Below are 15,638 nucleotides of genomic sequence, written 5' to 3' on the forward strand. Positions count from 1 at the left end.
TTGTTAGTGTCACGCATGCTCGCGAGGTTGTTACGAGTAGAAACTCCCTCGTAGCTCTGATAATAATAGGACTTTGATCCTGGACTATTTCAGCTACTTTTTTAGAAAACTATCGAAGAAAATCGTCAACAGAAATGAATTTTTTCGATCCGCAGTCATCTGAGAATATAAGAAATAAAAACTAATCGTTTTTCTGTGAACCCGCTTGGCTCGATGACGTTCCAATCTTTAAGGTAGATCATACCCGAAGGATCGTATTTTATGAATGTCTAAATTGGATCGATTTTTACTCCCTAATTAAAAATACAATCACTTTAAATTAATATCAGAGTTATTAATTCGAAATCGTAAACAAATTTTTTCAACTTATCTCTTGGCGAATGAAATTACAAACCATTTATTTAAGGTAAGAGTTGCGCGACTCTATGGTCAAATGACTGTTTATTAATAATCGAAATAAAATAGGTTATAAGAAAGGTTTTCTGTATTGAATAAATCTTAGGGCAATTTAAACTGTATTCGTATAAATTTATACAAGATCATATTTAATAATTTATGATTAGAAATATCTTATGATTGCTTATTTGATTCGGTTTTTCAATATATATATATATATATATATATATAGGTTCTCACCTGACAGTTGACAGATACCTAGCTTCCAAACTCGCCGGCTATCACGAAAAGTATACATAATATATGTATACATTCTTGGACGTCCATGGCATATGCTGACACGTAACATTGCCAAGTATATCGAGCCACTTCATGGCAGTCGATCTCCTGCCATTTTCTGAGTTTTCATTGAGATTATTTTAAAAATTCTCTTCGAATGAGTCAATGGTCCCATATTTTTATGGTCACATTGGAATCTTTATAATATAATCTATGGGGAGCAATTGTAAATTGTAACATAAACTATATCTAATCGATAAGGAAATGAATTCTGCAATCATAGTGTTGGCGGGATGGTTTTCTCATAAGATGCAGTGTTATATTTCTATTGTTGGTTGTAAATTTCTTGATATAATCTTCGGTAACCTATATTAAATCCTTTAGCCATATGAAAGTTTATCACGTAAAAATTATGTAATTTAAAAATCACGAGTTCGTTTAATATCGATTGTCGCGCGACTCCTACCTTCATCACTGACTAAACCCAAAATTTAATTCGTCCCCGGCGAAAATACTATAGATTTTTATGTAAAAAATCGCATTAGAAAGCGTAAAGAGAAAACACAAAGGGAAATGGATCAAGAAAAAAGTATTAATAAAAAGACAGAAGGCCACGACAGGAATGGGCCAAGCTAAGAAGAAACAACATGCCGAAATAAGCAAATGTGAGGTTATAAGAGTGCTTGTTACCAATTTCGATCAATCTTTAACGTAATATATCTTTATTACTAGTAAGACTATCGTCTCGAATTTTTTTCCAAACCTTTATTACATACTTCATTGTTATCGTGTACTTTTTCATAAACTTCGTAAGAAGTGTTCAATCTTTATGTGGAAATGTGTATTTTTTTTTATACTTAAACAAGTTTATTTCGATAACCAATAAGACGAACCTTTTAAAATTTGATATGCGTGTCAGTCGACTAGCCATTTAAACTTTGTGTAAATTTCAAGACTTTCTTAAGAAAATCGTTCCGTGCATGAACTACCTTAAATTCACTGATTGCTTGCTCGACAAAATATTACACGACAAGAAATCCTTATATTCGCTAATCGTATTTTATATCAAATTTTATTGAGTGAGTAAACTGTGAGGAAGGATTGACTCAACAACAAAATAAAGTAACCGGCTTTTAGGATTAAAAGATGATCGTTTCCATGTCCTCAATTGCATAGACCTACAGCATCCTCAGAGCTAGCGTATGTGTCAGGTGTAAAATCCTGAGGTCTGCGGGGATGAACGTGGAAGAAGTGGTGAGCGTATTTCAACGATATTAAGGTCGTAGGGGTAGGGGTTATAAAAGACATCCGTTGGCCGTGAGGCTCTCAGTGCGAACGCGAGGTTTGAACTGCGAGGTACTAGTAACACTCGCTGTAGCATCTTCTTTGCCGGTTCCGAAGCTCCGGCGACAGTTTTTTTTTGGTTTTCTAATGATAATATAAAACCCGTTAAAAGCCTGCATACCATCATAAAATCGAGGAAAAATATGAGCTCGTTAAGTTGAAAAAGGAACAATTCACTTGACAGTCGAAGAAACGAGAACCAAGGAAAATTTAAAAACTGTGTGAGAGTGCAGTGACTTTTTTTGCCTCGTTTCATCATTAAAAGAGAAGGATTCTGCAGAGGTAGGATTCGCTTTTTATTTCCTATGATCCTCGCAGCTCACTCAATACCCCGATTTCTGACTTGCACTTTTAATTGTTAATTAATCATAAGACGGTGAATTCATTTATGATTGAATTGATAGTTTTTCATCCTCGATTATCCACAAATTAAACCATTCATTTTTCCCTCGTAGTCATGAACGAACCGTCCAAATACGCTACTCTGTTCCATCATTTTTACCAATGCGTGTACCATCACGAATCAAAGTATACCAACATTTTTATACATTTTCCAACGGTCGCGCAAACGAACCTTTGTTCATGTAATTCTCACAAATTTACCTCCGTATTTCAATTTGAATGCGAATTTTCCTCGAATAAAAGAAATCGATAACGAGACGAATTGGAGACGTAAAGAGAGGAAGAACAGAGGGAAAATGAGAGGGCGAGAGAGTTGGCGAAAAAAAACTACCCAAACCTGAATATCCTTCGTGTAAGGTTATTCCCAAATACATTACAGATGCGAATACAGACCCTTAAATCTGAACGGAGCAATCTAGAGTGTGATGCAATGAAAAAAATAAAACTTATAAGCTTTTTGTATCTGCTACGACGTTTTGGCAGGCAAACATAAATTTTGGACGTTCTCATATTCGTTGAGCTTTTAATTAGAAGAATCTTCGATTTCGATTTTAATTATCTCGAAAATAATGTTTTGTGATGGAGGTAAACACACGAATATGATCGAGAGAAAAATAATAAATTGGATCTGTTTATTAAAATCCTTTCATCTCCAGATTTGACCTGAAATACCGTGTATCCACATATATATCGATATGAAGGAGGAGAATTTGGCGAACTCGTGGCTCGAGGTCACGAGGATGTCACTTATTTTCGGTCACGAGAGTCCCCGCTACGACACATTCCAACTTTCCGATATCGAATCTTTGTGGACCTGAAGAAAATTACACGAGGAATGATTTGCCGGTATAGAAAAGAGTGGAGTATTTAATGAGCAATTTCAGAGTCCTGTAAGTGCTAAATACGCACATTAGTAAAGCATTGAAAGATCAAACAAAATGTCGTGATGGAAAAGCGCTTTTCGTTTTGTTAATAATCGTGTTCGAGGTAACACGAAAGTTGTGCACGATTTGTGTGCGTATGTGTGTGCACAGGTGTTGGGCACGCGGGATTGTGACGATCAAGAATACACACAGTGGTTCGTTTGTTACACAAACATCGTAAAAGCAATCGTCGATCGCGACTGAACGTCGCTGCATGCATTGCTAGGCGAGAAAAAAAGAGAGAAAGCCTTTCAAATGTATATTTGAAACATTTCCACGAGTCTCTTTAATTGCGACTAAAACCTACACGGAGATAACGAATATTGGTTTTGTATAGTCAGGAATATATTATTTTTCAAGAATTTCCAAAGTATTTAGCCACCGATTACAAACAGCATGGTATTTTTTGAATTTTCCTATTTTTCGACCCTTCAATTCTAAACAGCTTTATGTGCATAGCAAAAACTGATGCACGTGAGACCTATTTTCGTTTTGTTTTCGAGCGTTATTCATCGTGTCAGACTAACACTTATACTGATAAGTGGAAATGTATTGTAAATCACAAATTTTCTTTACAATACTTTACAATATAAACATTTGAATTGACTGAAAACATTTTTTACTATATGCTTATAGAGAAAGAGACTCTTGAGCCTTTTGAATAAAAGGTATGGGTATGGGTCTTTTTACCATGGTGGATAGAACAATTCTTATTATTGCTCTTCGAATTAATGCTGCAGTCCAGTACGCATGTGCTGTCCCCAAGATACTGTATTCCTAGTACTTTTCTCTAGAATTTTCGGCCTCGTTTTCTTCGTGTATTGCGAAAATTTCTATGAAGCTTTTCGTTGCATAGAAAAAAGTGGATTGGTAAAATCAATGGCGAGTTTCATTGTGACATTAAAAAATTCATATTTTCTCGACGATACCATTGATTGATTAATGTTTGTGAAGGCAGCAGGCGAAACAGGAATAAGCGAATTTAATGTGTTTGCGATTGAAAAAATTCTGTTATCATTGCTTCTCGAGTTTCGTTACTCTATAACTATCCAACTAAAACGAACTTTTGTTAACCAGTTTGGTAAATCTGTACGGTCATAAGTCTAGATTACCAGACGGAATGAAAACTCCCTCTATTTCAAATCATCAGGTTTTCTTCTCATATCGAGTTGACAAATCAAAAGGTTTGTCGCAAATATCGCACGTGACGGTTCCTCGAATTTATGGGAGTATCCTCGAATGAGGAATACGATTCCTCATGACTGCAGTCTTGTATCGCGTCTAGACAATCTTTGTTACTATGCTAGCAACGTTTTCCAAAGTCTCACGAAATCTCTCTCTAAAATGGGCCAAGCTCGAGTTGCTCGACTTTGACTGCATACCAAGCAACTTCTGGAGTTCCGTATGGCCCGTCAGATTTATGACACACGAGAGAATCAGATTCTCTACCTTTTCTCTCTCTCCTTTAACACAGTTTTTTTGCGAGCCTCCCCTTTATTTACGGTACAAACGAATCCAAAGAATGCACTTTTCCTCGTTCGTAGACACTCGAGTGCTTATAATGATTTCCGGCACGTGCCCAACCCACACTATGATTGACACTGACCTGGATTTATTCATTTTAACACCGCTAATAGAGCCAAATATTCAAGAAAAATATTAACTGTTAAGCTCGATGTATTCATTGATCCATTCAATGGTATGATCATATGAATTTTTCAAATCTCGTGCTCTTTGTGCAGGGATTAACAAACACATATTCGATCGACCTCTGCCTTCCATGCCTGTAAACTCAGCGACATGGAAGCTCGCCACTCTTATTCATACGCTATCATTACGAGAACCATGAAGTTTTGTGCTCGTTATCGGGAACGAACTACATCATTATGAAAACGGATATTATCTTTGCGTACCTTCTCGAGTTGCTGTAACAGTATGAGATTGTATACGAGACAATTATAATATATTGAGAGAAGAAAGATGAACCGACGAAGTAGTACAAACATTCATAACTCAGACTTATTGGTGATTAGGATGCATACTTCCCTGAAAAATCTTTCCTACAACCTATTATTGAATATAAAATCAATAAATCAGGTACAAATTGATCGTAGCCCATGATTCATCTCACGATTTATCGATCGTCGTTTCTCTCGTTAAGGAAGTTGAGGCCGTGCAGTCATTTTTTTTACCCAGAAGTTATGACCTGTACCTTTCAAAAGTTAGGCCAGTTTATAGTTTGGCAACGTTACATACAGTTTAAAGAAGAGTCGGGAAAAAAAAGACGAAAAACTGGTGAAAGCTCAGTCGAAAACATGGACGGTGACGATCCTAGCCTCTAAAAACTGCACGGGAAACAGATTATGAATAATATAATCTCAAATTTCATATTTTTAGCGTCATTTTTCACGGAGATATCACTGAATGTGTCTTAACTTCCATAAAGTTACATGTTACTTAGCCCAAATTTTTATTGATTTTTTTCTCAGCAACGACGCTCCTAAATTGTCTGAAAATTTAACTGATTTTACCCTTCACTTTATAAGATGCAATCGATTTAAAAGCGATGACACCATTTTTTTTCTAATGCCTCAACTTCCTTAATGCGTGTAGTTAAAGTACATATAAACACAAAACTCTTCAACGTTGAGAAAAATGGGTGATGAAATTTCTTCAAGATTGCATCACCGGCAAACAAATGATGGAAATTCATTATTTCTGAATCCTCTCAGGATATATTACAATTTTGACTCGTTGTTACCACTCGCTCATCAAGATATCTGTATACACAAACGAGGCATCGCATCAACTTGACCTACGCCTCCACCCACTGGGACTTGGGCCAGGATTTTTTATTTCGATACTCTCCTGGTCTTCCAGCATCTCAACTCGCACAGATACACGGAAAGACTTTCACACGAAAAATGATGATTTATTGACACCTTCCAACGACGACGATTCATTTCGTTTGCCAGCTAGAAAAATCAATCCCTACAAAGTATACCGAGGACTCGGACTTCATTGATTCGAGAAATAAAAATGTGCCTGTATAATGCACTCGGCTCAATCATTTTTTCGCTCGATAAATCCAGCTCCGTTACGTTGATAAAACTGCGAGTGATTTAGCGCAAAACAAATTAAGTTAAATGGCCACTCTCAGGTCAGCAGTTTTAAGGTATTTCTTTCCCAAACCCCCGAGTATTCTACAAATAACTGATTTTAAATTACAGTTAAGTAAAAATGCCTGTGAACAGACTGGCGAAATTTCAGGTCAGGTTATCGAACGTTGAAGAATTAAAACTTCAAAGATCGTCAAATTTATACGGGAGCTTACGGAGATTCCATCATCGCCACAATTCCATTCGATAATTCCTACACTAAATAATTCTAAATTCCCGATACAAACTGTCTCACAGATAGAAAAAATGTAAGGAACCCACAGCGACGATGAAGATAAAGTCTTAACGAATCCTTAAAAGAGATACTAACGATAGAAGTTGGAAAAATTGCAGAGGCAAAAAGCTTTTCCTACATAACCGCGACTTCTCACGCAGGCCGTCAGTCCAAAGTGCCACTCCTCCAATTTGCCCCACCAAAAAATACGCTCATCCGAATACCTTAACGTTATATCTCGTTACATCCACAAATTCCTGCACCATTTTATAGTAAATATAAATAATAAAAACAAAAAGTTAAGAGAACGAGGACACGAACGAATGTCCTCGTTGAAGGGCCACGTGAATGCGGGAGGTGCGGACGCGCAGCCTCTTCTCTTATTTCTTGAAGACGGTGGCCTGGTTGCCTGGTACCCCGGATGGTCGATCACCAACCGTACGATCTTTACCTCCGGATCAGCTCATACCTACATTATATATCCGCACCTATATACACGTATTTCTACCAACATGTGGTGTACACACAGATGTGCGCAGAGTATATAGGTCCCCTCTTTTCGTGGAGTTCGTGTCTTGAGAAGCTGCACACATAGTGGCCAGACTGCGAGGCACATTTGTAACGCGGCTCGTCGACTAGAGCTACACCGTTATGTCTGGACTGTGTTCCCACGAAACGCGGACCTGTGCGCCGGTCTTATATGTGCCGCCAAGATATGTACACGAAGCTTTGTTGGCCGGGGAAGTAGAATGGGAGCCAAGCCTCCTTTACGAAGAGCAAGTAATTAAATATAGATACACACGTTTCATAGCAAATAAGCCTCTCTTCGAGGACGAATGCTTTTTTTACTCGTCAAAAAACATGGCAGTTTTGAAGGACCGTCGAAACCTAGGAAGAAACGTGGCTCGAGGCAGCGAAAACTTTAAGGATGCCAGCAGTTGCGAGTGTCGATGGTTATTAATTCAGCTGGGTGGTGTGGGGGATCGTTAGAGGTTGATAAATTTTTTAAGCGAAGATCGAAATTACTGTTGCCTCTAAAATCAAGGCCAAAAACTCACTTTCGAGGGGTTTGTTTGAGATTTTCATTTGTCGAATGTACACTTTGACGAGTAGTTTCGTAGCTGAATATATTGTTGTGTGGTGATTTCAGTGGTACGAATAACGCAGCATTTCCCCTAGACAGATTCTTTGTACGTGAGCTTTCCATTCACCTTTTGAACGAGCTAAAAATGTCGGATGAAAAAAACGTCATGTGATAATGAACAGATGCGCATGAGAAAATGTGCCTGTGCTTCACATTTGTATCGTGTATACGAGTCCATAGAAAAAGCTATGCATGCCAAGTACTCCGGTTTGTACACAAACAATATGAATGAAAACAATACAGCTATGCATCCTCCTCGTTCTTCTATTTACTTTTATTATTTTCATTCTCGCACTCCGTGGCGCTTGTACTTATATATACTCGAATGCAACGCGAATCCCAGCTAAATGAGGCACGGAAATGCATGTAACGGAACCCGTGATTTCCAGCGGGAATCGTTCGTTTATACGAGTAATATACACGAGATAGTACAAACTAAAAATTAGAACTGAGCTTCTTTCTTTGCCACGAGATCACGAATTACCTACAGCGATTATATTTCTTGCAGTCATAATTGGTTATTGTTCTTGGACACGCCTGATAGCAAACGGTAAACAGGATTCACTGTAACTGTGCTTGCTGGGCCCAGGTGATCAATTCAGAATTCACATTCGTCTTCGGTACATGTGAAACCCTCTGTTTTATTACGTATTAATGATTCGTTTCCGGTACACGAAGACTCAAACTTTGTGTGTTGACGCGAAGAGAGATTTACAGTTTTCTGTTTACGGAGAGAAAAAAAAATTGTAAAAATTGATGACACAAAATTGCTTGGGGCTCTACGTCGCCCATTTTGGAGGTTTTTACCAAAAACATTGTAATTCCCAAGTCAATTCCGAATAAAAACTTTTCAATTGCGTATTTTGCTCTGACAAAGGTTCAAACTGTGCTATTTTTTCCCCCAAGTACTTCACCGAGGAAACACTGTTAAATTTATGTTGACTCGATGGTCAACTGTAAAGTAGAATTATTATGCCCCTTTGCTATGGTCAGAACTGTTTTCACAATTGAAATCTACAGTTGAACATAGTCCAAATTTGAGGAGCACACATAAATTTTCATCGAGTTCTCGCTTCACAAAAAAATACTATGTATATGCTCCTAAGAATTAATAAATATTAAAGCAATTGACAATTATTTACAATAAAAGTAAAAAAATAATAATAAACCTGTTACCAGACCTACGAGACACTTAAAAAAAAAGTTTTAATCACGGATTCATGGAAGTATTTAAAAATATGCACACTTTCAATGGATATTTCACTGTGTAAACGTGAATAGCTATCGCACTAAAATATTTTGCGGTCAATAAATGTATGGTCGATCGTTCCCTCTGTACGTGAATCCGCATAAAAGAGCGTATAAAGTCCCGCGGAGTAGAGACAATGATGCTTGTATTGCATACTCTTTTACCATTGCACACACGCATCAAGTTTGTATAGGACTATTATCATCTGCGATTGTGAATAAGCAAGGCCTCGCACGCGAAGTGCACTCCCGAGGCAAGATACACGCGCAACATATGTTTCTATATATCGTGAAGTTGGCATTAATTCGGCCCATTTTATGAGCCGTCTTAATGATCGAATGCACTGAATTTAGATCCCATGCACTCATCAGGCATCAATAAAACATGCTGAATTTCTATCTTCTCAACCCGAATAAGCAGTAGCATCGTGAGGAATGATAAAATAATTTATCAATTTTATATTCTGCAGCTCACAGTTGTAGTGCTCATCGATCTGTTATCCATGATGAAAGCATCCCAGAGTATTGATCCATGACTCAGACCGAGAAAAAAAATTGTTGATTCAATAGCAATTAATGTTATTGGAAGAGTTTTCTTCGTTTAACTGCAACGTTTTCGGAGAGAATGAATCTGCACTTTGATCTGAAACTATTTCATTCGTTTATTCATGTTTCCAATGACTTTTTTGTTCTCAGTGTAGTACAAAGTGGAATTTTCATTCTTGGAAGTAAACTCGATGGAAAAAAATCGCTTTGTTCGAATTTCTTCAATTTTCGAGATCCCCAGTCACGTTTTTCAGCAGTAACTCAGTGCGAAGTTTTTCTATCTTTCGTTTTCACAAAATAATATTCATGAAAAATATGGTCGTCTTGGAGGCTGGAAAATATTGCAGCGGTCCAATTTTTACATTATTTTTTTATTCCTTACCGTTTAATCGAGAAAAACATAATCAAAATGAAAATAACGGTCCATGTTGGCACCAACTTAACTGTGCCCACACCTATATTTGTATGAAAAGGTAAAAAAATCATGTACACGTTTAGATGAGAAGGAAATCGTGCACGAGGGAGAACTTACGTCTTGTACGCGACGTGTGTGCAACGTGAGCCTTCGGTTGACGCCTCTACGCCGTATGTACACGAACTTTGAATACATCACTGCGCTTCACGAAAGTACCACTGGCATAACCTCTGACAATAAAGAAAAGGACGTAACCCACTGAGCGTGGCATCAAAGTTGCAAGCATTTTGCCTCTTGACTACAAAACCATTGGTAATGGGGTGTATCTAAACATTGAGAAACAACGAAATTTATTTTATGAATCCATCATCTAATCAGGATTAAGAAAAAATAAAACACTGTCGTTCCATACCCAAACCATAAATTGATGTGTGCTCGTTGAATATCGTTTGAAAGAACAAATTTCATTCCATAAAAAAGATTAAGGATGCACGTGCTCGTCGTACTAGTCAGTTGACAGTCTTTCCATATTTTTTTAAAGGAATTACCTCCGTCGTTCATATATAGCAGAATTGCAGATTTTTCGATGTTAATATATTATTGAATTAAGAGAAAGAGGGTGAACGATGAGAAAAAAATTAATAATTCTTTATTAACTTCAAATATAAAAGAATGAGAACACAATTTCAATCGATACATCTTTTCGGCATTCAAGCTGATATTCAACTTCTGTTTTTTTTTTTAAACAAAACGCTTTTCTTTTTCCTTTATTCAAAACAACTCGTTTCACATTCGACTAAAAACATTCTGAAACTACGCGATAACTACTAATAATCCTACAGAATTATTAGTAAAAAAAGCGCTATTTTAATTTTTTAATCGTGAATAATATTTTAAGTTCATTGTAAAACATATTTCATTCCGAGTCTTTAACATGATTTGATAGTACATTGCGAAAAGGCAACCTTTGACACCGTTGAACCTAGTCAGTTGACAGATTGGATCAGAGATCACCGTATATAACCGTAAAAAGTACAGCTGTCACTTCCATTGACAATACGATATAGGTTGCACTATAAATGACAAGTGACGCATGGACCTGCAAAATTTCAAGGTACTGTAACCATTTTTCGTCTTGGATTCAATATTTCTAATTCAGATGGCCGTTGACCCCCCTTTTTAGCGTACGCGCCATTAGATTTCGTGCGATCCAGTCACATAAATAATAGTTTTAATCTATGCTATCTAATTTAAAAAAATATTAAATTTTGAGTTGAAGATATGGTTGAAGGGGCCGGTAAGTGATTGTGGCCATAAGCGGCACGTTAATTCTGTACTTTTCGACTGTTTTCAAGCAAACAGGTCGATAAAAGGGGTCTTGAAATTTGACAGGCATAGAAAAGAAATCTTGGATTGTAAGACATAAAAAAAATTAGAGTGCTATCTAAAAACAGCCCTCGGGCCTGTACATTCTTAACGAACTCAATAATTTAAACGAAATGCAAAATAAATTTATAAACTTGAGTGAATAAAATATGTTTAGATGAACCTCAGACGAGAATATTACCAGAAAGTCGAACGTTAATAAAAAAAACCTGTATGCACGCTCTCGCTGTAGATTTTTTAGTCGAGCCGGGGTTAATAACATCAAGAATTTTCCCATGTAATTTCATCAAATGGGGGACATTGAATGAACCAACCATTTTCTCAAAGAGGTGTGCACAAAATTGGCAATTCCTCGATCTTACGTTGCTTACCGTGTGTGTATATAGATATTGCACGCATGATCCAACGTGCACACGTATATGAAATCCTAAGAAGCTATTTATAAAGTAATAACCGTCGGGTAGGTCGGGAAGGTTTGTGTTGTATAAATATACACATGTGTGTGTATAAATGTAAGTTTGAAAACGCCACTCGGAGCTCGAGGAACGAGTCCGACGAGTTCTTTTCTCATCTCTGAGCTCTCTTCTCAGCTCTTATACAGGCCAGAAAACGCCGGAGGAAAAAGAGCGAGAAAAACAGCTTTTTGAGCACGCGAAAATGCTTTTTGGTCTTGCACGTTTCGCATCGTGTGCACTAATGCTGATGCCTTCAGATATTTATACATATTTATATATCACAAGTTTGTATCACCTTGAAGAAGCATTGGTCGTGCTAAGCACAACATAATTATACGTTATCATCTCCTTCGTTGCAACAAAAAAACTGTTACTGAAAACAGAATTTTTAGTTTTTTTTTTTAGTTTTGGAGCAGTCAACAATTAATGAATCGATAAAAATTTTTGAATAATTCACAACACTTTGCTCGGGAACATTTAATAGCAACAAACCATAAACGATTGAGACAATTCTCCAAATAGGGCTCGAAATTCTTTCCAAATTACCCAAAAAATGAATCAACTGTGAGCGAGCGAATGGAATGAGTATGTAAAATTATTTCATAGCTCCAACACCGAAATGATCAATGTTTGACATAATTTGATCGCGGATATAAAAACTTTACAATCATTCTCAAACTCATAAGTGCAACACCGATGCAAGATTATTCATAGTTTTATGTACGTTTGCGTATATTTATAGAACTGGATCAAACGGAATACGATACGAAAGAGAAATAGAATACCAAATAGAAATGCGAATTCGAAGTGAAAATCTGTGAAGTTTCGACAGTTTTATGCTGCAGTCTCATTTATGAAAATTCGATTAGTCAACCTGGAGCTTATCTATATGTTTTATCGTATTTGTACAGTTTGATCATCTCGTATACACAACCGCTTGTATACATTCACATATACATGATTATAATGGAAATTCCGTTATAGAGGAACGTCAATGCATCACCTGCGAATCACGAATTATATCATTTATAATCTGTTTGATGCTACGAAAGCTTCGAACATTTTTAACTCCATTATTTTTGCAGCTGCGATGTATTGGTGTTCGCACGTTGAAAGATCTCTCTTCAAATTATAAATAACGGAAAGAGATTCTATTTCACATTCGATCAAATATAATTCAACACGAAAGCTGTTCCTCTTGCACGTGCGCATCGTTCACGATTACTCAAATATCTGCACACATGCACCATCGAATACGAGCCGAGCACGATGAAATACGATTATCAAAATTTCATCGACCACTTTCAGCACAATTAGTTTTGATGATAAAAGAAATCCGTGAAATATTTATGAAACGACTAGTTCATGAAATTCCATGTTGATAAGCTCGACTTATCTGTGTACCATAACTGTTCAGTTTTATCAGCATATTTTAATCGTTTTCTCCGGTAGCACGTACGCGAAATATCTGCTTAATCGGATCGCAGATACCTGAGATCAACAAGACCAATTATAGAAACGCGTTTATCAAGCCATACAATTTTTAATTGAGGCCTACAAATATAGGAGAATAAGTCAGGAGAATTTGACATCGTACAGCGATGCATGATTAAATTTTGTCATTAGTTTGATCGAACTTCTCCGAGAGTGACGATGACCACTGACGAATTGTGACGGATCTACTTAAAAATTGTTATCGGAATTAAATCCATGTTGCTTGCAACAAAACCAAAGTGACTAAACTTTTCTTTGTTTTCTAAGAAAAATCACTGTCTCCGTAACAAAATATTTTTCACTAAGGAGCAACCTTTTTGTTGTTTCAATAGCACGAATAATTTCCACGATTAAATATTTTGAGAAATCATCCAAATATCGATAGTTTATACAACAAAATATTTCATTCGAGCCACCGCGGCATAAAAACTACAAATAATCAATGGTTGAATCAACAAAATGGATTTTGACCAAATAAATTTTGTTGGATCAACAAAATTCCGTTTTCAGTGGATGAATGAATTCGTTACTAAAATTACGTACAGAATCATTGGCTCGGAAAATTTTTTGATTATCCCTTACCAGGACGATTGTTTTCCAGGTTCATTCACAGATTTTAAAATGAGCTTTATCGTAATGATGAGTGACACGTAATTTGGCTGTCAGACAGACAATTTATTTATGCCACTTTTATCTGTGAATCATTGGACAGGCGTAAGCAGGTCATAAGTCACATAACTAGTTGAGAGAGATTTGTAATATGGAAGCGAGCACTCACTTAAGGTTATGCACGCCGGGAGTCCGGTCGCGCGCATCAACGAGCGTGGAATGAGTTTATCCTCTCATTTTCGCGGGGATAAGCGCCCTTCTTTTGGAAATTAATCGCACGATTTTTCTCTTTCTCCTATCAAGGAGGTTATCGCATACGTAATACAAATCTGCGAATATATCCATGAGATTCGAAGCAAAATTATACGTACTTGCGCATGGTACTGGGCTTTTCAACGAGCGTAGCAAATGCGATATGTATATGGATACGGAATTATATGAACGCGCTTATTCTCTCTTTTTTACCAAGTGCCAACGTCTAACGGAGTATTCCGATAAGAATGCAAGTACGAGTGGAATGAAACTGCAGTTTTGCAGGCTAAGGGATCGACAACCTCCATGTTCTTCATCCGCATATATTTGTGTTCAATGAGAACTTTAAGTTGCATTCCTTCGAACCAAATAACGACACTTTCACATAACTCTTAATTAAGCGAATTACCAGAGAATCGAAGAGAGGCCAATCTACGTGGCTAATTAAATTTTTACTCGGAGAAAAAATAATTACATTTTTTGCCTCACAAAAATTCCGTCCGTACGTGCATGCCTCCTTTCGTCAAGGATTATTATTATAAGTCCCTGCGGTCAGTAAGTCAGTCACTGTCAATAAAAGGTGGTAGAACCAGCCAAAAAAAAATCGATTCTTCGACCACGTGATGCAGAAAATCATTTTGTATCAGGTTTACTGATTCGCGGTTTTTAAGGTTGCAAATATCCCAATCGTACCTAAAAGTCATGAACGAATGAGTTTTTTTAATTAAAATTAAACGTGCCGATTTCTATTTGCCGTCAGACGATTACTTATGCTATGATTTATTATCTTATCCGTACGTGGCTGGTACCAACTCGTGGCAATGCTACGCCAGGAAGATGCTACGTAATCTGGAATGTCATGCCGGTTCAACCGAGCGTGACACCTGCTCTCGCTGCCCTTCGAGAACCTCGCGTGCACCTGAGAATTTCTTAACAGATTTTCCACTATGCTTTTTCGAATATCGAGTAATGAATTTAAATGTAGAAGTTAGAAATTGTAAATTTAAATAATCATTTTAGTTTCACTCCAATTCGCAATGTGATTAGTTTATCATTTTTTCGTTCTTATAACTCAAACGTGTATTGCAGAAATTACGAAGGTGAATGCATATCTCATCAACTAACGAATCAATTATTATAAAGATTATGCAAGTTGAGATAAATTATGTGAAGAATTAGATATGAGCTTAACTCACATAAAATATGATCGCATTTGCCATTCGTATTCGAAGTTATGAAATATTTTTCGTTTTATTCACCAATCGATATATATTTCGATATTAAAAAAATGTATTCGTTCTAATCGAATGTGACGGATTTTCATTGGCTTCCGATAATCGCACTGGAGACTC

The 15,638-nt window shown here is 36.8% G+C and overlaps 1 protein-coding gene across 1 annotated transcript in view; it reads left to right on the forward strand.

The window, feature by feature from the left end:
* The first annotated feature begins 2,019 nt into the window (after window positions 1–2,019).
* The window catches only part of LOC122412558 (mucin-4), a 34,089-nt gene continuing 20,470 nt past the window's right edge, over window positions 2,020–15,638 (forward strand). The window contains exon 1 of the mRNA XM_043422202.1: window positions 2,020–2,301. The gene's annotated coding sequence lies outside the window, so the exon portion shown is untranslated. The remainder of the gene's footprint in view (window positions 2,302–15,638) is intronic.

This window comes from Venturia canescens, chromosome 1 (genome assembly GCF_019457755.1).
Source record: "Venturia canescens isolate UGA chromosome 1, ASM1945775v1, whole genome shotgun sequence".
NCBI classification, from domain to species: domain Eukaryota; kingdom Metazoa; phylum Arthropoda; class Insecta; order Hymenoptera; family Ichneumonidae; genus Venturia; species Venturia canescens.